We start from the raw sequence: 27194 nt of genomic DNA, 5'->3' as shown, positions 1-27194 counted from the left end.
TGAGATTATGAAGTACATCTGGCACAGGGGATGCAAGTGCTAGGTGGATCTTGCTAGCAGTAATCCAGGATTCCTAGGACAGCTATTGTGCCCAAAGGCTCCCCATCCAGTTTAGACAGAGCTGAGGAACTTTGGAGGAGCCTAAGAGACCTATAAACCGCTTAGATTTCTTATTTTATTGCCAGCCTGGACTATACAACTATGTCACTCTGCCTTGAATCCTAGTAGTACATTAATAGTAGTAGTAATGTAAACATGATCCTCAAATGTTTGGATGGAAGATGTTCATTTCAGAAGACATTGAACCGTCTTCAGGTTTATTCTTCTCACATCTTCTGTTAAGCTCAATCAATGCATACTCAACAATAAATTCTTAAAACCTGATTTATAGTAATTGCACTTCATGGGCTAAAGCATATGAAGTTTTCATAAAATCATGTCATTCTTCTCGTATCATTACGTAGCAGTTCTCTGTATATCACCCTCTTTTGTCTTATATAATAAAACTGGAAACTCAGACACTGCATGCTTACACACAGAAAAGAGAAACATCTGCAGAAATTGCGAGGGCTGCTGCTGCTGATCTCCTGTCAAATCTGATTACAAATTTAGATGATAACAGCAATCAGTAGGTATCAGCAGTTGCTTGAATAGTAAAAAGTCTTCAGAAAAGGCACTTTTCTTGTTATTACTCTAATATAGAACAAATCTTACCTTGATCATGCTATTTCAGATCTTCACAGAGATTATCTTTATCTGAAAGTTTTATAATGATTATGAAATTATGTTCTACACGTTGTAATTTTCTATCGTAACAGACAAAAGCAACATGAAGCACTTTGTACTTTGAAGTTAAAAGGAGTTGTTTCATCACTGTAGACTGGACTGAGTTGAGTTAGACAATGAAAGACAATGAACAGTACCAAAGTTCTGATTGTCACTTACAGGAGAAGGGGTGGGAAAAAAGAAAAGACTGCATAAAAACACTTAGAAATTAGCACACCTCTAATTAGAGGTATTCCTAAGGAAATCAGGATAGACATCTTCACCACACTAAAGAGGTCTCATATCTTAAAGTTTCACATAAACAGGAGTCTTACAAAACTTAGAATATCAAAAACTATCTTTGCCCATATATTCAAAATCTTATGCTAAGGGTCAGCAAATATGAAGGGATAAATACATTTTTGTCTTCAGAGTATAACAGAAAAGTCAGATCTATGTTTTAGATTTCATTTAAATTCCGGATCAGGATAAAGCAACCATTACTAGCCTGTTTTCACTGATCTAATTCTAACACGCGACATAATCTTAAAACAGAAATGAGTGACTAAAGTAACAAAAAACGCCAGCTTACACAGCAAAGTATAGAGAGAAAGAAATTCCTTTGAAATACTTACATTTACATATAATTTATACTTAAATATAATGACAAAAAAGACATACATTTTGATATCTTTCGATCTTTTTCTCTTGTAACAAAAGCATAAGGTGTTTTCTACACCAAATACAGTGAAACAAGATTAGTCACCTATACATTGTAGACTGCTAAGAATGACTCAAGCACAGGTTTTTTTCTTCCATCATAGTCCAATCTAGCCTTGACTGACCTGAACGGTACTGGAATAAAACATATTTCTGGAAACAGTCTTACTGAATACATCATAGCAAGCAGCATCAAGGAAGAATTACAACCAATGATATTCTGTAAGATGAGGTTAAGTTTGCACTCACACGGACAGCCCCATAACTATTTACTAAGTAACAACTGGGGGCAGGTTATAGTTTTTTCCTCGTTTAATGTGGACCAAATACAGTTTTCATATGTTAAAGCGCAAGTCTAAATATAAGAGACTGTTCTCTAAAATTAAGCCAGCAGAGAGCTCTGATCACCCAAAGACATTTCAAGGGACCAAATATATTATTTCAATTTACTTAAGAGAATAATTCCATTATATTACAACTGTGACAAGCACATTCTTCTTAAAAGGCCAGCACATTTGAAAGGCAAGCTGTTTATAGACAAGATTTTTCTTTGAATATCATCATGAATTATTCACCATTCATTAAGCATGTGATTGTCCTGCATATGCTAGTCAGTGCAGGACAGAACCAAAATTTATTAAAAATATATTTTCTTGTTTCATATACATTTTTAAAGCTTCAGGAGTCTAAATTAGAACTACAGTCCCATATGAACTGGTGTAAGTACTGTTATGGATGTATATCTCTGGTTAATGAATATGTGAAAGGGAAGATCTAGTATCCTACGGCTTAGCTTTCCCATTCAGAACTGATATAAAGGAGAGCAGAAGCCTCTCTGTGGTACAAACACAGTGTAGCCCATCTGTGGGAATGCTCTGTATATTGTATACAAAAAGGAGATTCTATCAGTGATGCCATCATCCTTATGCACTGGGTAAATCCCACTGTTAGAAAATGTTTATCCTTGTCCAAACATCTTGTTCCTGCAGAAAGCAAAAAGTGTTTAGAGTTCTAGTAGTGCTATTTGATTCTCCATCTGCATTATGGAGAACACAAAAATCAGACACAGTAGGCACTGGAAGATAGATTTCCCCTGTCTCTCCCACAAATAAAAATGTCAAAACTTACTACTTCCACTGAAGTTCCTGCTCTGAACAAATGCACATTTTGATAAAGCTGTCACGGCTCTGGGCACACTCCCTTCCCTTCTGCCCTGGCTGGCGGTTTGGTTGCCTGGGCTCAGCTTCAACTTACACAATGGTGCCAGTGTCCAGACTAGAAGGCAGCTCTTCCAGAAAGCTCCGCTAAGAAGTCTCAGTGGAGGCTCTCCCCCATTTCACTCCTGAGTGGCTTTTAAGCTAAGGCTCTTGTGCTTGGCCCTCACCTGAGCTATGTTACAGCAGCACTGCAGCCATGCCTGCATCAGGCCATGCACCCCATTGCCCCAGACTCCGGTCTTGGCCATTGAACTTGAATTCTTGGCCTGACTCTGGGCCTTCCTCGTCACTATGGACTTGTCTGGTGATCTGGACTCTTGACTGAATCTGGCTACCATCACCAGGCCTGCCCTGCTTGCCTCTCTCGGGTACTGTGGGCCGGGGCCCTTGCTAGGGAAGCCGCTCCCTCTGCCTGGCTCTACTCCCAGCTGCCCTGGCAGAGCAGCACCAGTCCTTGCTGCTCTCTGACACCAGCAAGTCCCTGCTGCTCCCTGCACACAGCCTGGCTGATGAGCTATAAGAAAGTACATGGGATAACCCTCCTTAATACAACTGCTTACTATTAACTGCTCCTGCAATTTCTCCTAATCTAATTCTTAGCTCTATTCTTCAGATTACTCTTTTAGATTTCCACTTACAATTCTGTTATGAAGAATACCTAACACACCTTCACACTCTTTTATCTCTGCCTAGCCTCTTGTGGGGTAGCGTATCATATCTTTTGAGATTGCAGCTGGGGTTTTCTGACAACAGAGCTGAGCTGATCAAAGGATTAGGAAGGTCAGACTTCCTTCATGCTCCTTGTGACTGTATACATGCTCCCACTTCTCCATGCGGCAGCTCAACTCAGAACTGACAACTATCTTGACAAAAAAATTCTGTGAGGCCAGCAAGACCTTCACACAAGGTCCAGCAAGCCCCAAGGCCAGTGCAAAGGAGGTGGTGCTCACTGGTAGGTAGGAATAAAGGAGGGCAGGGAGGAGCTGGCGAACAGAACCTTTCCTTTTAAGAAGTATTACTTAGTTTAACTCAGCTGCAGTGTCAAACCCAGTCCTAAAATGTTACAGCCAGCTGCATGACTGGCCACTGCAAAATCAAATTGTACTATGCAAAATTACTCCAGAGTTTGGAAAGGGGGATAAAAGTAAGGGAGTGTAGAAAATAGTAAAGATTCTTGAATAGGATGCATAAATGTAAGCGTTCTCACCAGGTTTTCTAAATAGTTAAATAAGCCTGTAGCTTTGGCAGTTGTTAAACTCACCCAGCCCAACCCTTCCTGAATCTCCCAGTGCCAAAAAATGTCAAACTGCACTTTGTCGAACTCGGGCAAGCTGCCTGACCCACCACATGGCAGGATCTTGCTACGTTTTGATGATTAATGCCTATACAGTTTTCTTTATTGAAGAAAATTATTACACTAGGGCTCCAAGAGGTCTGTGGGAAGTGCATAAACACCAGAAGTGTTTATGTAATTACTACTCCCACACGAACGTGAATTGCAGGATTCCAAAACGTCGGACAAGGTCAGGAACATTACTGGACTCCTGATAAAACCTGAGGTAACAAACTAAAGCGAACAATGTTAAAAGCTTATCTCCATTGTACAGAGCTGGGATACAGAAACATATACAGCGTTTCTCTTTCATATTCCTCTATTTAGATTGGCAGTTAAACATTCAAGTTCCCTAAGCAAAGCTCCCATCAGCATCAGCAGGGGTTATATATACGGAAGAAAACCAGTAGAGCATAGAAAAAAAGACATAAGTTCAAGACAATTGCCTCTGAATTACCAGTTTGGTAACCTATACTAATCTAAGAAAGAGGTAAATTAAATGCGGCTTTATAAACTCAGTAACAGTCACCACTAATACGGCCAACAGTGACTTTGAAGAGGTGTCTGAAAGGGGGGTTATACTCCTTTTTCTTTTCCCTTTCCTCTCATTTTTCCAAGGAATCCTTATACCAATACCTATTAGGAAAGACAGTTAGGAAAGCTGAGGTAACACCGGTCAGACCTGTTTTACAGGTGCTGCCCAACAATCTTAGCCACAGCGCTTGAGGGGAATATGGCCTTCCCAACCGGCATAAAGCACTTCCTGCCCACCACAGGAAGAACTTTAGCTTCACAAAGGCATAATTAAGCTTTTCACATTCTTCAACTATATGTCAAAGCTCAAGAGTGAGAAAAACTAATACCCCCGCATACATGAACCAGCTCTAACCAGTGCCTCGACCCGCAATGAAAATGTATGCTGCACGCTACAGAAACAATAGCTAAACCAGATAATTCCAAAGAGCTGATACTAGAATCATGGTTCAGTCTTCAAAAAATTATTTTTGAGTTAAGGTAGATCTGTAGTCTATCAGGGATCAGTCAGAGTAATGCCACAGACTTCTCTGGAGATCCATCCTCAGAGAGGCATCAATCAGGAGCAGAGCCTGGAAGAAACATCCTGATTTATCCAAGCCACCTGCTAGTATAAATAATCATGCTGCATAACCCTGTTAATGAACAAGCCAAGACATACTTTAAAAGTAGCTACTTCTTTGGTGTTCACTGCTCTTACTAGGAAGTCATCCAGACCTTGATTGCTTTAATGGTGAAGAATCCTCTTCCAGCTTCCCACTTAAATTTATTCTCTATTTTACATCTACTTGTTCCTGTGGTTCAGATAGTTCAAATAGTTTTGCATTTTCTCTGTCCTTAGTGTTACAGCCTCCCTTTGCGTTCTTCCTCCACTGTATGATATGTTATAGAAAGATACAATAACCGCTTTCAGACAGAAGCCATACTCCTCCTCAGTCTTTTTCTGCTAGATTTAACAAATTATTTTCGAGGTATCCTCTTGTAAGAAGGCCTACTAGAATGATAAGAAGAATAGGGCCTTTCTTTGCATCTGCTCCAGTTTTAATTAATTTTTCCTGAATATGAATGACTAGAATTACACAAATTATTTTCATGGGTCCACTAGAACTTTCTATAACATCATTAATGCTTCTCTAATTCTGCTTGAAATAATTCAGCTAAGGCAATTCAAAGCTCCTAAGATAGTACTTGCCAAAGTCATTTGTCTGCATTTCCAACTAATGAACTTCTGGCTGTAATGTTTGTTACTAGTCCACTCTCAGGCCTTGCATTCCGTTCCATCCGAATTTGCATTTTGTACTACTGAATTTCATCCTGTTTATGTTACTCTAGTTCTCAAGGTCACCTAGTTCTTCCAGTATAATACCTTGATAGTGACAGTGCACTTTGCAATAAACAGGACATTTCATCAACATATTTCTACCTTTTGTGTCAAAGTGATTAAAATAAGTCCTTTAAACTTTACTGATAAGTCCTTTATTAGTAAAAATCCTTTACTAATTCTCACCTTCTAACAGTTTCCCATGTGTCATCAAAACATACGTTTTACTGAAGCTAGATGAGATTTACTGCATTTTTAGGTAGACAGGTATCAGATTAGTCCAGCCAAATCTACTTCAAGATTTCATTCTACTCCCCCTTTATTTCTGTATTTAATTGTCGTTTCCTTAAAAATCTGCTCTAAAGTTCTGCATGCTTTTAAAATCACTCTGACTAGTGTACAGCTGCGTGCATCTCTTTCTCCTAACCCTCCTCTTTAATATAGATACTATATATACAACATTCTTCAGTTATCCTATAATATCCCAGAATGAACCGACTTTATAATTACATGGTCTGCTTTCTTATACCACTTCCCCAAAGCTATGTCATGCAGATTATTCAGTTTCCCCATCCCTGACCTTGAGTAGCTGACCTAGGTACTCAACAAAATCATTTTTAAAAGGAAATCTTGTGTGAAACCTTGAAAAAACAAAACATACAACATGATTTATAATGGCACAAATCAATACTGGAGAAAAGTTACGTTATCTACTGTAAATCTATACAAGTTTATGAAATGAACAGCAATGCTGAAATTTGACCCTGCGTGTTGCTGTGTGTTAGCAATTTGAGGCACTGTTCTCAGATCCATATGCTGTATGTTTTGTATTAGCATAGCCTGGCTTTCTGTTACTGTGTCCAAAATGCCCTTGTTCTTGTGGTTCTCAGACAGATCTTTAAACTTATTTTCTGGTATTGTTTTACAAAAATTGGCTTTAGCCCAGATGTTTGTCAATTTGCCATTTCGGCTGCTTCAAAAATGCTCTGCAATTTTAGAAGTAAAGATTTTTGTTTTAATTTTTACTGAAATATCTTAATTTCTCACATACACAGTTTCGAGTTCTAAAATCACGACTGTTCCTTTTATTCAAGGAATAAAGTTCTCAATAAAAACGGTTATACACATTCACATCAAAAAGAAAATACCATACACACATAGATGCAAAGACCATACACACAGAGCCCTTTTGAAAGCATATAACTGCTTTTGAAAGGTAACTTTTTTTTTTTGTTTTTCCTGGTGATACTAGTTTCTAAAGAAATGCAAAATTTTCAGAAACCCTTTCAGGGTTTGCTTGTCCAGGTATATGGAATATACTTCAAAAGAAATTACAACATACATAGATGTAGCACTTTATCTTACTGAAAGGAAAAACAAATCGTGGAATAACAGATTCATTCCAAAGCCACAGAGGTGTTTCTTTATATTAATTATAGTTGACTTGCAAATATTCTTTTTAAGTGGATTTGATCCTAAATCTGCTTCTTAACAAAGACTGAAAAGTTTTTGCAAGTTTTCTTCTGAATTCTTTCCTTTCAACTCCGGGTCTCTTTCCAAAACACAAAACTTGATGGGTATTTTATAACGCATATGTTGTTTATTCTGTATCTCTGGGTCAGGTACATTATTTGATTTAAAACATTGGGAATTACTTTTATTGGAGTAATGTTGTATTTAAAACTCAAATTATTCAAAGATTATAGTTACATTATTGCTAATAACATGATACAAAAATATTCTATCATCCCAGCCTAATGTGAATTCTACATCAACAGTAGCTTGCTCACAGCTTAAGTTAAGTTTTTAATGAGATCTTACAGCAGGACTCTAGCCCAGGACTCCATATACCCTACTTCTTATCATTTAAGTAATTCCACAGTTATTCACCAACACAGAGTTTAAGGACAAAAGGAAAGATTAGAACATCTAGTACCGTTTGCTCATCTGAAGCTAGTAAATTTCATGCATTTAACAAAATAATTTGAGATAAAATATATCATCCAGAAAAAAGGGCAGAAATAATAGTGTGGTCTTACCAGGCTCTGTGCTCAAGCAGCCTCCATTGACTTCAGAAACCCTCTTTGGCTCCAGATCTCCTGGCTCAAGTCCAGCGTTGCGGCCTCTCCTCTGTCAATTGACACAAAGGATATGCTGTGTCAACTGTCAACTCATGCAACTCATGCCTTGCATCTCTCTATGGATAGCCCTTGACTATCATAAAGTCTTTATTTAGAGATTATCCCTGATAAATTCTTGCGGGGGAGGGGAGGGGGAATCATGACCAAAATTGAAAGCATATTTTTAATTTTAGGTTTTCTAATTTTAGCCTCCAGTGATCAGTTCTTATGACTTTCTTCCCCAGATTAATAGCTACTTTAATAATTTTTTCTCCTTATAAAATTACCTCAGAATGAATCAAGTCACCTCCTTTTTCTCAATAAATATACCGAACACCTGATCCTCTTCACACTAAGACATCGACTTCAGCTTCCCCGCAAAATCTGCAGCTCTTCTCTGCCCCATTCTATTTTTTCAGCATTCACAGAACATAGAAACATAGCAAACATATGAGAATATGTTTTGTAATGCTGTACACAGAAATTGTATACAAAATTACCTTGCTGAGGAGGCAACCTTGTTGAGATCTCATGTTAGCCTACAGCATCAAACTGACAGTGCACACTGAGTTACTCATCCATTCTAAAGCCTCAGTACTTTGCAGAACTAGTATCAGCCTCCACTCTACGAGACCGACCTTCGTCCTTGCTACTTGATACCTAACATTTTGTACCTAACTATATTTAACACACCGTTTGAATGGCTCTTAGCTATCATGTGACCCGAAGTGCTGTATATGACCACCACCTTCTCTTCCTTATTTACCTCCATGACAATCTTTGGCCAGTTTATCCAGGAGCGATTACATGATTTCTTTCATGACTGAAAATGAAAACAGTCAACCATAAGCATATGTAGCATTGCTCTCTCCAGAGGTCTTTTAGAAACCCCTCTAAAGAAACACTATTATCTTTAGAGATTCACTGTGTATTTGAATCCATTTTCCATGTTTAAGGCACTTCTTACTGCTTTTACAGTAACTGTAACAGAACTGAAGACAAAACAAAGATGTCTCTCAAAGAAAAGATATTTTCCTGAATATGACTTCGTTAATGTAATTCATACCTTCAAGAACCGTTACAAAGAAATCTTGTTTTAGGATTTAAACTGGTTCCTATAGCTCAAGAACAGTTTTTAGAAGCTCTTTGCCATTTTGGATTTGCTGTGGTTAAACAAATTAAACTCAGAACCAACTAATATAATCTAAATTTCAGCTACTCTGATTCAGCAAAGCCTGCTTCTGCCAAAATACACAATTCTGCTTGTCTGTGTTGTCACACTGAACTCAACAGAACTACGTCTACACCTAACACATTCTGCTTGCTAGGTCATTTTCTGTGGGATCCAAGCAGATCACAGGATTTAATTGTGATACAGAAACAATCAGCGTAAATTTAAAACAAAAAAAAACACCACAAGAACGTGCAAAAGACAGAACTGCACTAGTACTGGGCCCTTCAAAAAAGTAAAGCTTGTGATAAGCCCATTGCCTCTAAAAAAATCCATTAATACATCTATGCACAGAAGAAAGGAAGTTTTTCTCTTGCAAAAATATTTGGTGAAAAATTGTAAAATCAAACAGGGATAGAATGACTTCTCATTTTGTTTTTCTAAAGCGCTAATACTATAACCCCAGCCTTCATAGCTGGCCTTTAAGAGTGACCATGATAAAACATGATATATTTTTTAAAGAACAATATAGTTCTACTGGTTTGCAAATGCATGCTTCTGACAGGTCAGCAAACCAAATTCATCATTGCTGACTTCTGGTCAGTTGCAACGGGGTCAGGTTATTTTTAAGTTTTAGAGATCAACTGAAGATTACATTAGTTAATAGTTTTCCAGCAGAAAGCATACCTGTAAATCAGTATTATTTTGGTACGTCTCCAGAGGATCTCTATGTTCAGCTTTAACTGGACTTTTGAACAAACTGCACTTTACGCGCACCTGCAATCCTCATTGTTCGGTGCCATGTTGTAGTTTTTACAGTATCATGTGCCTGGCCTGTGGAATTCTCCAACTTACCAAATAAAAAACAGAGTCTTTGCTTGATTGTAAAACTAACATGGAGTCTTGCCTATGCCTTTTTAACTTCAGGGGTCTGTTTTAGGCAGCACAGAAGACAACTTCAGTGGAAGTAATGTAATTTGTACTAACATGGGTAAGAAAGAAAGGGTACCCAAGCACAAGTGGAAAGTTACATACTTCATTAGTTTCAGTTTTGAAACCAAATTGTGTTTTATATAGTCAGATATGTGCTTTGTAAAATGCTCCAGAATGTTTGCATTAAGGTTCTGTAAAGAAAATATGACTGACTTCTGGAGGTAACTCTCTTCAGCACAGCTGGGGACAAGAGCGCCAGGGAACAAAAGACTGAGAGGGGCACACCCGTCATCTACCACACATGGAACACTGAACTTGGCAGGCCAGAGACTCCATTGACACGCACATTACTGTTATATTCCCGTCCCAAATACTGGGAAATGCTTACGTGGCCTTTGGGCTAGGACAGTAGCCAAGTGGTAGCTCTTAAGCTACTCCATCACTAAGCAGGACTGCACTGCCTGATTAACAACAACCCGTTCTGCAGACAAGGAGTCCTGGACCTGAGGTTCAGGACAGACAGAAAAGAAGCCACTCACCAAGCTAAATATGTTCCCTGTGGGTAAAGCAGCAGAAGAAAGAGTCAAGGAGGCTGGAGATGATAGTTTTTAATCAGCCAGTATTGTATCAAGCCTGACTAAGCTGTTTTTTTAGTATGGCAATGATTTACATAAAGGTTTCTTGCTTCAGCTTAACCCTCACAAGCACCCACACTAACAGGCTATGAACTGGATTAACAAAAGAAAGCAAATACGTTTAATTAACTTTATTAAAATTGTTTGGCTGAAATTAAAATATGAATAAATGGTAACAAATGCAGTAATCATTAACTTAAGGTTTTTAATTTTTCCCATGGGGCAGTTTATATAGGACTTAAAGAGCTGGCAGTCTTCAGTCATTGGAGACTCGCTGCTGAATATTCAAGAGGCTGATTAAACAACATAGGTGCTTATTTCATCCTGACAGCAGAACAGGATGGAGTTTGCTGGTTATAGAAAGACAGGATTTCACACATTTTGGGCAAGGGAGAGGCAATCATTCCAGTTATACCAGTCTGAAGTTATTCTCATAAAACTCACTAAAATATTAGCTGATTCCTTATATGGATTAAGCAGAGAAAAATATCTAAAATACTGTGACATGTTATGATATATAAGCTAAAACAGAGCATAGGATTTTAACATGCAGAGTTACTCCAACTCTAAAAAAGGAAAGGGAGTGGGTATGGGGAAAGGACATCTGTCCTCCAAAGACATTTCTGTATATCCAGAGATCATTAGAACAACCCCAACTGACTTATAAATAATAAAGTTTTCAATATAGCAACAATTTAAAAAGCTCACATTCTGTGTTAGGGGGTAGTTTTTTTCTGGTCTTTTTTGGTGATGCTGAGCTGTTAAGTCAGTTTATATGATATATTTCTATGATAGTTTAGACTAATTTTAGCAGTCCTGCCCATACATTCCTACCTTCTCTCCAGCATCACTTCTAGTACTTGCCTGACCCCGCAATAAGACAGTACAAGGAACTAACACTAGCTGCGCTCTTTTTGTGCTGCTTTTTTTTTTGTTATCCTAGCTACATGAATGTATCAGATGAGCATCAGTCACAGAACAAGGGAAAAGGAGGAGATGGTTTAAACCTTCATGCAATCACACTTAAGGCCCATCTGTTTGAAGTGCCCTTGCTTCAGGCAAGCACTAAAAATAATTTCTGTGAAGTTTTGATTCAAGTATGAGCATGTAGCTAAAAGGTAACACCAATGTGGCAACGTAAAAGCCAATGAAAATTAGCACTTTAACTGACTGATATCAAAGGATTATTAAAATGTTTCTAGCTGTCCTTCGTGGCCAGCAAGGCTGGCCCAGTGTAATCCCTGACCTTTTGAACTTAATAAGCAGACTTTTAACAGCAATTAGCTGAAGAGCAGAACACAAGAGAGAAAATATAGTAAGGGCATTTTTCAGGTACTCACAGATGTTGCTTACTACTTTTAACAAATTTCCTTCATTCCTGTTGAATGTAGACAACTCAAGCTACAAATCCACTGTGACGACATGATCTGATCTTTCACTGAGTAACTAGGTAAGAGTCCTAAAAATAGCCAATCACACAACTGAAGAAGAGTTTCTAAGCCTGGGTCACCTGTGCCTCAGGTACTTGACTCCAGAATCACAGAAAACACCCTCTGCTGTGAACCACACATCTCTCTGTGAACTTGGAAGTTCATTGTTTGTGGGAGCCAAGAAGAGATTTTCCTGAGAGGATTAAAATCAGCTACTCCTACAATTCATCGTGACACCAGTAAGTAAAATAGACACAAACACCAACATTCCTCAGGTATGTTTCTTACAATTAAGTAGCAGTAGGACCAATGGGATAGCGTAAATCTGAGAAGTGAAAGATCTGCGAACATGATATTACCCCTTAAACTGAGGCTATGAGTCTGCCTACAGTCAGAAAAAGAAAGCCTTAAGCTTTGGGGGAAAAATTTGTAGTGGGGGTAGGGAGGAACAAAATCCTGCAGATCCAATGAACAACATCTCTCATTTAAGGAACTCTAGTCCATACACTAGACACTTTGTCTACCCAGCTTTGGACGTGTAGTACGTATAAAGAAAGCTGTGATTTGTCATTTCAAGTTTGTGTCACGCGCAATCCTTTATCAGCGTTCAGAACCTGAACCTGTTCCCTAGCTAGCGGAATCGCAGTCCTCAGCTCAGACGCAGTTCATACAAGGAGCGTAGGCTACACTGACCTCTCTTCCAAATCCTAGGGATATAATTCTACAGCACACTGATGTACCTGAATATAGCTATCTTAAAAAGCTTTCTTATCTACACTTTTTGCCCTTTCCATGCTGCAATTTGCTGCCCATTCAGTTGGGCTGATACAGCTGCTTATGGGACTATAAGGCCATCACAGAAACGGTTTGTATTAAAAAATTACCTTCAAATTTTCTTAAAGCCTGAGTTACCTCAGGGATTTAGTCTACAAAACAGCCAGACAAATAGTTGTATTGGCACAACAGAGTGATGATGAACTGCAGCACAGGGGTAGGACTAAGAGGTTATGGGCGGAATTTCTTAAGCTTTGACATGAAAGGAAATGTATCATGGAAATACCTTTCAGTTGACACGTATTCAAAGTTAATATTCTTTCTTACTTTACACCAAATATCAAGAGGTACACCCTTCAAAGAAAGTGGTGGGTGCCTTAGAGGCACATATCCTAAAATCATTATGGTTTTAACCATACTAGGTCTTAAATCTCTAGTACTAGGCATTGACTCAGAGTCAACTCAGTTCAGACTCTTGCATCCACAAAAAAATGCAGTTTTCAGCTGAAGGGAGACAGTCAGCCCTTCTATTTCAGATCTCTGCCTAACTGCAGAGTAATTCTGTCCTCCACTGTTTCTAGTTTCTGGCACTGGCTCGTAACCCAGTTCAAGCGGGTTGCTGCTACTCAGCTAACCTAGTACTGCAGGAACAGAAAAAGAGAGGAGAAAAATACCTCTTCCTCCTTCTGGAGCATTCCTGAGCTCTGGTCTGAACTTGCTTATTAACTGTTACTGGTGCTGGGGAACAGCAACAGGATGTTCACCACTCCTTTGTTTCCAGGATCTGCTCAGCAGTGACAATTAACAGGCTACATTTTCATTGCACAGAGACCTGCCAGTTTTGTGGACTGCAAATGACCAACAGGTTTCAAGACTTCGGCTCTGCAGCGCTCAGGGTTCGCTTTTGGGATCCTGGGAAATGGAACTCAAACCTAAGTTCTGACAGAGGTTTAACACTGAAAGTAAACTATACTTAGATGTAGAGAAGTGGGAGTCTTTGTCCTTTCTACAGAGGGGTGTGGCTTGAAACAGACACCAGAAACACTCCAGCTGTATTAGCCCAGCGCTTCACCTGAAGTACTAACCCAGCCTTCTCAGCAGAGCAGTTTTACTCCTTCTAGTATCTTTAACAGAATGTCCAGCGCTAGGCTGTGTGTCTGCTCATGCCTGCAAGTCTCAACAGTCTCAATACCTCCAACACCGAAGTCAAAATGTCTTCCTCAATTCCATGTACACCTTGCATTTTTAAAAGAACGAACACTACGTCATAAGAACAAAAAGAACACACGCTAGCAGTAAGCCTGGGCAGAAAAAAGTCTCCTATTCCTCCTCCCTCTGCTCACACACTCACAATTTCTGTTCATCAGGAGAAAAAAACCCAAAGATCTTTAAAAGTTTTCATGTTAAAAAGACACATTTTCCCTAATACCCAAACAGCACAACTGTGGAGTAGATTATAGAAAATCCAGGCACAAGACCTTCTACTACTTGAATGTGAGTCTTCCCTGCTACAATAAGTAAGTGCCCAAATACAGAGCTCCTGACTTTGGTGCAAAAGTTGTCTCCATCTTTTTGTTAGTTATTTCATTATGTTCTGGTGACACCTTCCTTTATCTATATGAAGATTTGAATGGCTCCATGGAATACCATGTCCACGTTTGGGCACAGCCCTGCAACATTTCTCCCTCGATTTCCTTCAACAACCCTGATTCAATCCTTGTGTACTATCCTTTCTACAGCAGAAAGAAAAAGGAAAACATTCATCACTATGCATTAGCACTCTTTTCCTAGAATCTCTAAAAATCTCTCCTGGGAGGCCTTTTAGCTTCCATACTCCAAAACTTACATTGCCCTTTTTCCATCAGACATAATATCTCCCAGCCAGGCCCACTTCTGTGTCTTAGGCTTTCTGGATTGCTTTCTTATGCAGCAATTCCTAAACCCCACTTGCAATTTAAAAAAAAGGGCAATTTTTAAAAAACATAAACAACCAGGAAAAGGAATGTATGGCTCTTAGCATGGGTGTATTCCACTTTTCCTGTTTCTTCTCTGCCCTTCCCAACAGTTCACTATAGTGCTTGCTCTACTTCCATAATATTCCACATAATTTTAATTCATTTCTAGGCCCCATCACTAGCATATCTCATGTCTAGCAGCTTTACACAGGCATCTATCCTGTCTCTTGATGTACACAGTCCATCACATACCATGTTTTCTACAATACAACAGCAGAGGACAAAACATCCTTCACCAGCCTAGTGAAATCTCCAGCCTAGCGAAATCTTTCTCCTGAAAGCTCCATCCTGCCTGCCACAGAGTGTGCCTGCACAAATCATGTCAGATATGTGTCAGACATGTTAACTGTATCCATTCTTCAACTCTTTTTATAGGAACCTGTATCAAGAGCATGCATGATTAAATAAGGTCCAGCCCTTAAAAAGACCAGAAACCCTCTGATAAGCTCTCATATCCCAACCAGTGCTATTATTACTGAGTTATGGACAAGTCTAAATTTCTGTATCGCATCTCCACCTGTAGGAACTATTCCTCTTTCTGTAGTTATTAAGTATGAATTGAACCAGACAGCAAAAGACAAAACATAATTCAGCAGCAAAACCATTAGTGTAGGATGGTGGACGGCGAGGATCCCTGCTCCAGTTAATACTTCATTATTTATGCAGAGTGGGAATACTCACAAAAGAAATTCAACGGTTTCATTTCTCAAAAGTATTAAGAATTAATCTCAGGTAACTACTTGGCTGGAAACATGTTTGTAGCTATTCAGGATTCTTTCAACTGAAAAAAATGATATCCTAATACTTTTCTCCTAGTAGGTAATCAACTGTGCTGTAAAATACTACAGTTAAACGCTCTACCCAAGTTCAAAGAAAGCAAGGACCTGGAGCTGATTCTCTAAAAGCCCATGGGAATGCCCTAGATTCTCAACTACTTTAACTAGAATTTCTGGTTAAAAATCATAATAAAAAACATTTCCATTCCAAATGCAAACTTGGAGTACCTTTTTTTTATATTCCCACAGAATGTTTCTGTTTCAGCATATCAAGATTTCCAGCATTTTAGGCCAATACTTCTTCATATCTGCCATGAATTTATATGTTTCATTATGTATCAAGAGGTTAGAAAGAGGGACTGTAATACTGAAAGAACATAGATAATAATGCTGGAGACAGACAAAGAAACATGTACACACTCTAAGAAAACAGTTTAAAGTCAACTTATTTTTATAATATGTATACAATCATTTTTAAAACTGACTATATAGTTTTTTTAAGAAAATCATGTGCAACTGAGTTCAGAAATTGTTTGGAAAAACATATATTAGAACACACCATTCAACAGCTGCCCTAGCACTCATACTCTTTACAGAGTCAGGCTATGCAGTGCATCAAGAGATTATGTCTTTCTAAAGACTTGATTCTCAGAAAGCACCACTTCACCTCAACAGGCACACTCCTGATTTACACTACAGTTGTGAGAATCAAGTTTCTTGCTTTGCATCTAAAACACAAAATAAAGTTTCTGTCTACATAGCAGCATCAGTGCCATCCACGGAAAATCAAATTAGTTCTCAAGAAGCTAGTTTGGGCGTTTAAATTACCATCATTGCATTAATATAATTAATGTAGCCTCCACAGAGGCTAATATATTCTGCTGTTTGGCATTCTGTAATATAGAATTACCTTGAGATCTAACAACTTTATTTTTTATAAAATAGTGGGTATTAATCCCCACTGTCAGGCTCAAATTCCAATTCAAGAAAATATATTCTTCACCAATTAATTCCCCTTACAATTTTAGTTAACGAAAGACTCTCTTCCACATTTTCTTCCCAAAGTGTTGTGTAAAATCACTGTGTGCTGTAAATTGCTGCTGACTTCTATCTCCTGCCTGATTTCTCTAAACTGGTCCAGTTCGTAAAGTGTTGGTTTTGAAGTTCTTCAGGATAAAGCATTCATTAGACTTTACAGAGTATCATCTCTTACAGACTATAGTTGCAAATAAATACCAGGTAGTGGTATGTAAACGCTAGACTGTTACTATCAATACCTTCTTACTAGTTAAACAATCTAAAAGTATATAAAAAACCTCATTTTAATCAAGACACTTCACAGCATATAAGACATCATGCATTTGAGGGCGTTCCTCTTTATTGAGGGACTGAACAGCAGCACTTTATTGTTATCTTCTACACTTGTTATGATTGTATGGCAATTAGTGATGAATGTAGAAAAAAAGTAAGAAATCCAAGAGCTTCCTGAAGTCAATGGCACATGTTACATTAATCGTGTGATCTGAGTAACTCTCACTTAATGCTTCAGGAGAAAAGAAAACAAACTCCAAAGGCCTCTGCAAATACGATACTGACAACAATTCTTGACTTCAGATTTGGCCATCAGTTCAATGATGCTACCCTAGGTTTATCATCAAAAAACTGTAACACCCAGATGCTGTTGGTAAAAAAAGATCTCTTCTGGCCTTGTAATGCTGCATACCTGTTAATGCAGATAATTCCACAAACAGATTCCACTTTCTCACCTTATTCCAGGGTACTCCACCCTGGAAAAGGACTTCTACCAAAACATGGAAAAGAGAAACAATTTCACTAAGTGCTTTTTCAGGCATTAATTAATCTAACCTGGCATTAGAATGAAGTTCAGGTTAACAGAATCTTGGTATCATTTTGACCACATGCAATGTTATGTAGGGTAAGTCATTTCACTGTTTTTGTGCAAAAATCAAAACCACCTCACTAGAAGGGACAAATGACAATCACAATCTGGAAGGGGTAAGGACTGAGCAGTTAATGTATGGAAGGTGTAAATATAATGTGCTATAAAGTCTACTATGTCAATTGAGCTTTTAACCTTTAAAATAGTGAAAGTGGTGCTGTGACTATGTTGACAAAATTATGTTAAAAAGATAAATTATAGTTATGACTGCTGATATCAAAACATGATTACTCCCTACACCAGTCATTGAGACAGTTCCCAATAAAGTTCAAATTAGCCAACCTTATATGAATAATGCCATGCAATTCTGAAACACGGCTCTTACTGACAGCACGCTGACTCACAGTTTTACAGTTATTTTCCATCGTTACAAAACATAGCATGCTGATTAGATATCATTAGTATAGTACAGTTACTATAATGACTACAGTCTTTAGTCATTGGTTGCTTTGCTATGTCCTATACAAATGCAGAAGACATGGTTCCTGTTTCAAAGAATGTACATCCTAATAACTGCATGCATGGAAGTTTTTCAAAAAACTAGACTAGAAGAGGTCTCAAGAGGTCATCTCAACCGTCTAAGTGCCCCAAGGAGGGATTAACAATACCCGTTTCATTCCTGACTAAAATTTGCTTAATCTGCTCTTAAAAACTTCCAATTACAGAATTTCATAACCTCCTTACGCAATCTAGGCTACTGCTTTATTACCTTTACTAATATAATGTTCTTAATATCTGAGCTGTATCTTCCTTGCTGCAACTTAAGGCAGTTATTTCTTTTGCTGTCTACAAGCAACAAAAACCAGACTATTTCTGTCCCTTTGCAGGAACTAAGGAACACTACTTTAAACACTTCAAATATATCTTCCTTGGCTTCTCTTTTTTAGATTCATCAGTCTTGATTCATTTTCTCATATGCCACATTTTCCAGACCTCCAAATACTCATTACTCTCCTACAGATTCTTTGTATATCGTTTGTGAAGTACAGTGCCCCAAAATGACATGGCATTTCATTTGAGGCCTTGAAAATATTGAGGAGAATAAAAGGACTACTTTGTACACTACAAATCACACTGCTGTTTATAAATCCTTGGCATAGTATTTACTTTCTTCACAGAAGGATGGCACTATTGACTCCTGTTCCTCTTGTGAACCACTACAGCTCCTATTTATACAAAAGATTTTCCTGGCTCATTGTTCCCTCTTTCCTGTATCTGCATGACCGAGCATCCCTTTTTAAGCGCTGCACCTTGCATTTGTCTCTAGTGAATAACTTTCTCTCTATTGAATAACAATATAGCCTATCAAAATTATTTTACGTTCTGTTCCTGTTCTACGGCAAACTACAAGTCTCTCTCACTTTGGTGTTGTCTGATAAATACATATAGCATGCCATTGCCCAAGTCACTAATGAAAATACTGTTCAGTTGCTATACCAAGGAGCTAGCCCTCTGCAGTTTGTTTCAGATTGTCCTTTCGTCCTGACAGTGACCCACTGATAACCGCTTGTATATCGTTTTCCAATGACATGTGCATCCAATGTACAGTAGTTTAATTTATACTGTTTTTCTAGCTAACTTATGAGAATTTCATGAAACTAAATTGAAAGCCTCACCACAGTGAAGCTGTATGACATCACTGCTTCTCTTCTGTCCTCAAGACTTGTTGTCCTGCGTTAGAAGGAAACGGGATTGCTTTGAAAGGTTTGTTTTTCTCCTTCAGGAATCTATGCTGGCTGTTCCTCATCTCTTTGTTTTCTCCTAAGTGATCAACCTACAAAAGGGTAGAGGTCTCTCAAGTTTTAATTGCTTCGGAATGGGTGATGCATTAAGAACAATCATCATATTATTATTGTTCACTCTTTTGCCCCTAAATTAAATCTGTTATAACTAAATTACTTTTGCTATAAAATTTTTTCTTCTTGTGACTAAACAGATCCAACAGTTAAAAATTCAAACCAGAGAGGCGCTAATTGCAAACAGACTGCAGAAATTGCTGACTGAGTAGTCTATTGTCTAAAGGAAAGATTCTCTCTCCTAATTCCCCTTCTCTCTTAGATTCTGAAAAGGGTCAGTCATTCAGCCCAAATTAGGTAGTCACTGAGCCAGACGCTGGCTTCAAGACTGTTTCCACTGCACACTTCTCTAACGGAGAACCCACCCCTGTTCATACAAAGTGGCAGTAAATGCCCGCTTCCCTTGCTTGTCAAACAAGCATGCACCTCTCCCTTTCCTGCTGGTAATTGAAGGACAACGTTCATACAAAGTAAGACATGGCAAGTGCCACACACCCTCACTTCTGCTGAAAGTCCAGCCCACAGCCTCATGAGCCATTTGCCCCAAAAGCACCTCCCATTTTCCAGTCAAATGGCTGGTTTACGCTGTAATTAGGTCAAGTCCCTCAGGACTGGGAAGTCCTCCTCTGCCCATGCCAAGCTGCCATTTTGATATAGCCATACCCCATGTCATCTCAGGTCTTCCTGTGACTGGCTGACAGCTGAAGCCACAGCTCCTTGTTCAACCCAGACGTATATCAAGACCAGAAAGTTCTCCCTTTGCCCGAGAAGGGAACACAATTTATATATATATATATATGTAGATATATATGTATATATAATATATATTATATACTCATGATATATATGACATACGGCTATGTAAATATCTCTATATATAGCAGTGTACAAATATGTATAAATATATATTTTTATACAAATCTAGATACACTTCTTTATATATACCTATATGAGTATATATTTATAACACTTTATGTATAAAAAGCTTAGTAAGAGGTACTAAAATTAACAATGTGTGAATAGGAATAGAAAGAAAAATTAAATAAAAAGAAAATAGAATCTTGGGGCCACCAGTTAACAATATTGCTGAATAATTACTAACATGTTTGGGATGGGGCCTAAAAGGGGGTGGAAGTGCACCAGAGAGTGGGAAATGGGTATGAGGAAACTCAAACATGTCCGTGGGACACGGGGCTAATCTTGCGAGTCTAACCAAGAGGCTTCTCAGCCATCTTCAAACCAGTCAGATCACCATACAGTAATACTGAGGCAGTCTTTTTTGGTGCTGTGCTACAAGATACAGGCAACATTGCCTACTAAAGCTGAAAGCCAGGAAAAAAAGTCAACTCCACAGGAACATGTGTACGGACACTAAGAAAAACCCCCAAAGAGACTTCCTAAGAAGACCATATGCATTGGACAAATGATGATTGGGTTGGGACTTCTGAAACAAAACCAAATTTTGCAGTGTTACAAAGGCAGTGGGTTACACTTACCAAAAGGCCCCTCTAATGTAAATGGTTTTTCTGAACCTGATGCAGCAGTGCGTGTCTCCTGTTAGGACAGAAGATGAACTCCTGGAGGTAACTTCCAGGTCATCTCACTACCTACAGAACAGACTATGCTCCCACAAACTCAGGAGGAGGATGTCTCCCAGGGTAATATCCAACTGGATGAAAATAGATGTCAACTGCTAATTCACCAGACCAACTATTTTCTTTTACAGTTTTGCTGCAAAGATATAGCAGAGTGTTGTTGTTCAGACCTATGCAATCTTCTCCATTCCTACCTGTGAAAAAGTCCAAAGGTGCAGACTCTGTCATAGCTGAAAGTAAGGGTGTCTCAGCGAACAGGCTCTTCTTGATGCTGGTATGCTCTGGGGCCACTTCAAACAAATCCAGCTTGGGTTTAGTACATTCTTCGAAGCAGCTGTGAACAAAACCTACTCCTATTAAAATTTCTCTCTTTTCCCAGTGGTAAAATGGGCTCTCTTTCTCCACACTTTTTGTTTCTTTTCCACTGTTCAGTATGACTCATTATTCTTTTTGTTCTTTTTGTAGTGGCCGGAATGCAGCCTGGCACTACCCATCCTTTCCCTTTTAAGGGTTTGAAGAGGGCCTGCCCTTCAGGGTTGTGTCTTGTCTCTTTTTTAAAGCTCTCTCTCTGAATACGAGACCTCCTGCTTTGTCACTGTTTGCAAGTTGGCCAGAACAGCCTGGGAGATGCATCTGATCACATCTTTGGCAATGTTTTCAGCAGTACTTTTAACGTGAAGCTTAATAATTTCCAAACTCCTTCAGAAAAGTGATACAGCTTTTGAAAAGAAGCTGTGGAATATACTTCCTACTCCAGCCCCATACATGTGTTCTTAAAGTATCAGAGCCTTTCAGGGCTGCAGATGCAACTTCAGTCACCTTACCAAAGTGAAATAAGATGTGCAGTCTTCATTGCAGACTGTATTAGTGTGATGTTGGTTTACTGGCACATACCGCAGCTTATTCTGTAATGATCTCATTGCTATTACTATGGACAAAACACAGCATGATGATGGGACCAAACGTCTCCAACCAGTTGGTGCTCTGCAAGATCTGTTTACAGGTAGATCAAGAAAAACTCTCCAGTGATGTCAGCTGAAAAGGGAAATTTTTACTGGCAACCCCAGAAGAAGCTCCCAAAACATTTGCTAGCTCCCCAGCTGTACAAAAAGTGTCAGGATTTTCATCTGTTTTAAGCTTTGTTTTCCTAATTGCAGGAAAGTAACAGTTAAAGCTCTGTTGCATGAGCTACTAAGTGTTTACATTCTCCAGTAATATGGATATGGAGGGATAATAGACTCGCCACAAAGAATAATGCCATGTCTTACCCAGTAGCACTATTTCCAGCACTATTAATGCTATTCAAACTGTGTGGGCACTGTATTTCTGCAAGCCACATCCCAACCCCACTTGCCTGACAGCTCCCAGGGGCATCAATAGCTGTTTGGTAAAGTTCAAACTGCTGGTTCTTTAGAGAAACTTGGTGCAGGCATTGTTGGTGAGCATGATGGAAAAAATGCAATTTGCCAGCCTTCTTCCTCATCCACTGGCTTCAACTGCTAAACATGGTGGACTGGGGAGGCTTTTATTCAGCTATTAAATTTCTAGGGCCAGCCACGCCACTTCACCAACAGCTGTTTCTTTCTTCCTCCTATTTTTACTAATAGGATCTTTTCAATTTTGTAGACTCTGTCTTCATCAGGGTTCCCTTTCTGAAGTTCCTTAGAGTAAAACATCCCCTCGATAGCTTGGTGACTGTACTTTATTAAGCAGTACAAGGGTATGTGACCCCCTTCCCACAGTTTTAACTACTACAAAAATTTCATCTGTGATCACCTGCTCATAACCTTTCTCACACCTCTCTTTTGTTCTAGATAGCCTCACATGGTCTCCTTTTCTGAGTAAAGATGTATTTTCTCTAATTTTACACAATTCCCAGAAACAGTTATCCAAACCATTGCAGAACCTGAAGGTCTCGCATCCACACGTCTGGCTCTGACAGTTCTGTGGAAGCTGTGATAACAGCTCCAGTAACACATCAGTGCAGCAAACGGTGCTGTGTGATGTAAAATGTCCCCACATCTTGTTTTTAGCACCCTGTTAAAGTAATCTACGTTAGAGGCGGCTTCATTATTAGTAACAAAGTGGTGAAAATTATACTGCTTTAACAGATTATCTAAAGGTTGGATTAAAAATTCCATTCTCTGGTCTGTCTGTAACTTCGGAGGCAGCAAAATGGTTAAAAAGCCTTAGGTATTTCAGAACACATTCTGCTTTTTAGATTCACAACCCCCAGGCATATATGGTAAAATGCCCATCACCACTCACATGTGCTTAACACTGTTATTGTGTTTAGAAAATGTATGCGTTCCACCAAATCTGCCTATCACTGAGCATCCACCTCTGCCACAATCACTTGGCCCCTTTTAAAGTACTTTGTCACTGCCTTACCTATGCTGGAATTTGCAAGCCATGTGGTCACCTGGTTCTGCTCAGATCACAGTTCTCCTTTAGGCTGTTTCAAAAAGGAGATTTACACCCTCAAAGCTTCCCACTTCCCCAGAAGCACAGTAGATGCCTTTTAAGAGATGATGCAGTGTAGATGTGTAGTAACATGCTGCCATTACTACACATAGAAAAAGAACCATCAAATAATCAACTTAAGTTATGCTCAATGAAACTTTATTAATTGGGTAGTGGGGTGATGGTGACCTGTCTGGCATCTTTACTGTTCATTTTCTTTCAAAGCTGTTGTTCTTTCTTGTAAGTGTTTAACTTTTCTTCGAACACTGTGGTCCCAAATAGGAGTGACAACAGTTCACAGAACAATGCTGTCTTCTATCTAATCAGCCAGGATTATATTTTAAAAATGTGCTGTAAAATCCATGTTGATATAAGGACAAGGAAACACATACAGCACAAACCCGTACCCTGCAGTGGTATTACATGCAGCTGTAAGTCTACTCACAGCTGTAGGCAAAGGTAGCCCCACAACCTCTCCATCTGAAACTCACCTCAGTCTTCTGCTTCAAAAATCCAAGCCATCTCTTATCCAACATACGTGGTCTTTTTAGGAAGTCCCTTTGGCAATTTTTCTTAGTGTCCCTACACGCATGTTCCTGTGGAGGTGATTTTTTGTCATGGCTTTTGGTTTTAGTATTGGTTAGTATTTGGTTTTGCCTGTATCTTGTAGCACAGTATTACTGTGCGGTGATCTGGTTGGTCTGAAGGTGAATGAAGGGGCCTCTTGCTCAGCTTCACATGACTGATCTTTGGATGGGCAGGGATTGGATGGTGGCCTCTTGGTTACCTTCACAGGATTTCACTCAACCAACATATTCAAATTTGTTCATATCCCCCACCCTCTCTGATGCACTCCCAACCCCTCCAACTGTACTTTCCTTTTATTTAATTTCATTTCTATTTACATTAAATTATGAATTGTTAATTTCACTAGCTCTTACTAAAAATCCTTTTTATCCACACACTTTTATAAATATATAGTCTTTATATATCATGTATTCATAAAGAAGTGTAATTATGTATAAACATGTATATTTATATACTCGGTACACTCTTACATGTATCTTTCTACACACCCATTCATACACATGCATAAGGGCCTTTTACGTACTACTGAGATAAAGAAGACAAGAGAGTTTCAGCTGCCAGCCAAGTACAGGGAGCTCTGAGATCACATGAGGCATGGCTGTGACAAAACGGCAGGGAGCACTTCTGCTCCTAAGGAACACATACACCTCCCGGGTAAATGGGGCATATGACTAGAAAAGGGGGAGGAGCTTCTAGGGCAAATGGTCATGTGACTTTGAGAGGCAGGATTCCCAGCAGAAGTTGGGGGCAGAGCACCTCGTACCTCGTACGAAAGTTGTTCTTTAAACCATACTATTGCATTTCCCTTGGTGGTGGTAGCTTTTCTTCACCTCTCCTCATTCTTTTGAGTCACAATAGAGAGACGTGTTGCTACTGCTCAAGGAAGGGAATTGAGATATAGTATGTGACTTAAAAGATTTTTATCTAGAAAACAGTATATGATAACCATTAGGGATAGGATGGACATATGAGTAGTATTTTAACGTATATTAGTAAATATTACAGGCAATTTGGGTTACTTTAACATTACTTAGGCTAAGCAGAAGTATAACAATTAGGGTACGGCGATGATGCAAGGCACATGAGATTGGGCTTCTCCTGGAGTAAAGATCAAAAGAAATAGCTTGAATGCCAAATAGCGAATAAACATAGTTTTTAGCCTACTCCATTACCTTATACAGACTAAGACACTTTATGATATCACTTAAAATAAAAAGAGGCCCAGTACACCAGCTGCACTCTCCTGTTCTTGAACTCATTTCCACATGAGGATTCTATCTTCAGATGCCCAAACCGTTCCTGAAATCTTGTCATTGAACCTGGGCAGTTTAGATAAATTTCTTTCTTAATAGGTAATTTCTCTACTAATGTTTTTCAAACTAACCTTTTCTCTTAATTTTAAATATAAACCTTTATTTTTTATAATTTTTATATTTTCACATTCATCATTTACATTACCTCCATATCATCATAGCAGTTGATTTTGCCATATTGTATCTGAATTGCATTATTCTTTATTTACTCCCTGCATTAAGCTTCTAAATACTTTTCTGTAACGCTCATGTGTTGCAAATGCATTTGGAATACTCCACCCCTCCCCAACACCCTCAGTATAAGACGAGAAGCCTGGACTATGGAAATGTTCATAAGTACGTTGAGATTTACACTTACGTGCATCTTTGTGTTGATTTCTTTTTTTAAAATAGATTTCTTTTTCTTATTTGCCAGTTTCCTAATGCTCAATGAAACATGGAAAGATACACTAAATAAAGCAGCCTGGAAACTTTTGAACACTGCACTTCTTTCCCAGACCCTTCAATCTCCTTTTCTGTCAGATGGTCTTGTTAAGAAACTCCATAGTCACCAGAACCGATCAGTCTGATTTCCTATGGATTTATGTCTTTTAGCCAGTTGGAATACTTAATTTAAAAAGTTATCATCATATGCACAGGTATAGAAAACAATATAGACATATATAGATATGCATTACAACTGCCTTCTCCTAAATGTTTTGGTTGTGACAGGCAAGCTGCCACACTGAATTCCTGAAATCATCTGACAGAATCAAGTTCTAGCAAATGTTTCAACTTTTTTTTCTCTTTTACACAGCCACTTACAACTATAAAATTTGCAGGAATTCATTATTTGAAACCTCTCCCATTCTGTCTGATTTCCTTGCAAATAGCCAGGCAATAAAAAAGTGTGAATAAACAGACAGATACATAAATCTTATTTCTATGGGGAGATACACCTTTGGTCTTGCAGGACAAGGTAGCTTTATGCATGAGGACATAATTAAATAATTAATTGGGGAATAATTGAATAATATCCCCAACTAAATGTAAATGTAATCTCTGTTAAGTGTTTGTTTTATCAAATAAATAAGTTCAGATAAAAACATGACTTTGAATTACAGGAAAATAATATTATAATTGCAAATGATTTTGCAGCTCTTAAGAGGATTTTCAAGCTTTGAACTACATCCGATCTCATCTGGAGCTGTTCCCCATGAGTGAGCTGCCTTTGTGAGTAATTTGAGATACAATTGATTATTTTGTCTCTCAACTCTCATCTCTCTTCTCTCCCTTCTTCTAATCTCTTTAATGTATAACCTAAGAAATGCTCTTACAATCAAATTTGACTCAAATGTTTGAGTTTGGTGGAAAAAGGGATATCTATTTTTAATTAAAAGTAAATTTTCTGTATGCTTTCCCAGCTTTAGCTTCCACATACATCTTACAGATAAACCATTCTAATTACAACTAGGCTTCTCAGTTATGAGGTTTGCAGTCAGAAACTGATGCAAATTTCCTCAGGGTTCATTTCTCATTTTAAGAATTCTGATCCAAACTCTTCCAAAATTCAGAAGAGGAGAACATTTCAATTTGCTCTTCTCTATCCTTTCTCTAATAAAAATAAACAGGTTGTAGGCCATTCCATCAGGATTGTTGGCAAAATTACAAAGCCTCTAAATTAGGACCTCAGTAATTTGGTAGCAAATATTATTTCTTTAAAATCGTCTAAAAGCTTTTCATAAAAAAGCCTCAA

General features: G+C 38.5%; 1 protein-coding gene across 3 annotated transcripts in view; it reads right to left on the bottom strand.

Annotated features, from left to right (window-relative positions):
• LOC104147781 (prolactin receptor) overlaps positions 1-27194 on the bottom strand; it is a 148394-nt gene that overhangs the window by 48594 nt on the left and 72606 nt on the right. For 2 of the 3 annotated variants that reach the window (XM_068929083.1, XM_009680619.2), the window contains one exon: positions 7930-8020. The gene's annotated coding sequence lies outside the window, so the exon portion shown is untranslated. Of the gene's footprint in view, positions 1-7929; positions 8021-20996; positions 21055-27194 lie in introns of all 3 variants that reach the window. The other variant, XM_068929082.1, reaches the window with a different exon arrangement.

Source organism: Struthio camelus, chromosome Z, assembly GCF_040807025.1.
Source record: "Struthio camelus isolate bStrCam1 chromosome Z, bStrCam1.hap1, whole genome shotgun sequence".
In the NCBI taxonomy this organism is placed as follows: domain Eukaryota; kingdom Metazoa; phylum Chordata; class Aves; order Struthioniformes; family Struthionidae; genus Struthio; species Struthio camelus.
The sequence above is the reverse complement of the archived record's forward strand: the minus strand, read 5'-3'. Positions and strand labels throughout refer to the sequence as shown.